Source organism: Panthera pardus, unplaced genomic scaffold (assembly GCF_024362965.1).
Source record: "Panthera pardus isolate Hobbes unplaced genomic scaffold, ASM2436296v1 HiC_scaffold_25, whole genome shotgun sequence".
Taxonomy (NCBI): Eukaryota; Metazoa; Chordata; class Mammalia; order Carnivora; family Felidae; genus Panthera; species Panthera pardus.
The window spans coordinates 71,834,146-71,836,072 of NW_026526821.1; the positions used below are offsets into that span (position 1 = coordinate 71,834,146).

Here is a 1,927-nt window from a genome sequence, read left to right on the forward strand (position 1 = left end):
AGTCACCAAGAAGAACACGAGGCAGTCAAGCATGGGATGGAAGAGTGCTTTATTTACATAGGGAAGAGATACCACAAGATCAGCTACAATAGTGGGCATCAGTTCCCCATGGCCAGCAGGTCTCTCCCAGGTCTCTCCCAGAGACCAGCATAACACAATCTGCCTTTGTACACACTCTTGTGCACAGTGGGAAGACCCTGTCTCCTCCCCACAGAGGATAGATACTGTAAGCAGAGAGAGTTAGATGGTCTCCAGCTTTGGGACACAAGAGAAGTCATTTTAGGCCCCAGCTATTTTTCCTGATGTATGGCCTATGTCTCCGGCTCTACTTGCCCAAACACACTTCTTGTAGAACTTCCTAGGAGATGTCAGAGTTACAGAGAAACACAAATGCCTCAGTAGTTAATGATTTAAGGGAAGAAAGGGAATGCAAAAGATAACTGTCTCTACCAGGCCAGGAAACAGCCTAAACATATCAGGGACAAGAAATCAGTGGGACAAACTCTCAGTGCTGTTTCCAAAGTAAGCAAGGTCCTGCATTCTTCACCTGAGATAAGAGGCCCAAGACCCCAACCAGTTTATACCCGTTCTTGAAGCATGCCCATAACTCCTTCCCCTTGCCTAACAGTTACTTCTATCAAAAGTCTCTGCTCAAGGAAGAGCACAAACCTCATTAACATAACATCCAGTACACATATAAGTATGTTTCCTAAATACACATGCATAACCTTATACCCATCTCTACATGCAATGACAAAGTTCCCCTCTCTGAATACTCATCCTAACCCTAAATAAAAGAAACCCACTGACCCCTACCTGGGGAGTCACGGCTTTGGAAGTTATTCCCCATGATCTCCTACTTGCTGTAAATGAAGCTTTCTTTGTGTGATGCCTCTACCTGGTATAATCTTTATCTATAAGTCACCAAGGAGCCAACTCAGGTTAGTTCAGTTACAATATGACAGTGAAGTTGGCCATGTGGTATATGATCCACACTCTTCAAGCAGAGACTAAAGAACATTCATTAAGCATGACAAAGAGAGAGATTCCCACACAAGGTAACAAGGCCGGCATAGGTTGTTTGGGATCCTTACCTCTTAGTATATGTAGCATGGCTTTGGTAGCAACAGTAGCTCCCACTGGGTCTGAGAGTCACTGGCCCCTCCTCCAGGAGACAATTGCAGTTGGACACCCCCTGCTCTCCAATAACCATGTGCCACCAGAAGGCCATGATCAAAATCGCCGATATGTCAAAGGACATGCAACAGGACTCGGTAGAGTGTGCCACTCAGGTGTTGGAGAAATAGAACGTGGAGGAGGACATTGCAGCCCAAATTAAGAGGGAGCTTGACAAGAAGTACAACCCCATGGGGCACTACATCCTGGGGAGGAACTTGGGTAGTACTGTGACACGTGAAACCAAATACTTCATCTGTTCTACCTGGGCCAAGCATCCATTCTTCTGTGCAAATCCAGTTAAAAGCAGGGCGCCTGGGTGGCTCAGTCAGTTAAGTGTCTGACTCTTGATTTTGGCTCAGGTCATGATCTTACATGATTGTGAGTTCGAGCCCCACATCGGGCTCCGTGTTGACATTGTGGAGCCAGCTTCGATTTCTCTCTCTCTCTCTCTCTCTCTCTCTCTCTCTCTCTCTCTCTCTCTCTCCCTCTCTCTCTCTGTCCCTCCCCTGCTTTCTCTCTCTCTCTCTCTCTCTCTCTCTCTCTCTCAAAATAAATAAGTAAACTTTACAAAAAAATCTAGTTAAAAGCATGGACTGTGTCACACACTCAGTGACCCATCCAAAAACAAGGACTACAGCCTGAATTCTAGATACCAGAGACTGATATCTTCAGCCTTGCCTTAAGGATCACCTTGATCACCTTGATCAGCCTTGCCTTAGGGATCACCATGTTTTTTTCTCCTCAAAAT

At 45.8% G+C, this 1,927-nt stretch overlaps 1 pseudogene; it reads left to right on the plus strand.

The window, feature by feature from the left end:
* Positions 1 to 1,211: 1,211 nt before the first annotated feature.
* On the plus strand, positions 1,212 to 1,480 carry LOC109267795 (dynein light chain 1, cytoplasmic-like; annotated as a pseudogene).
* The last annotated feature ends 447 nt before the right edge of the window (positions 1,481 to 1,927 follow it).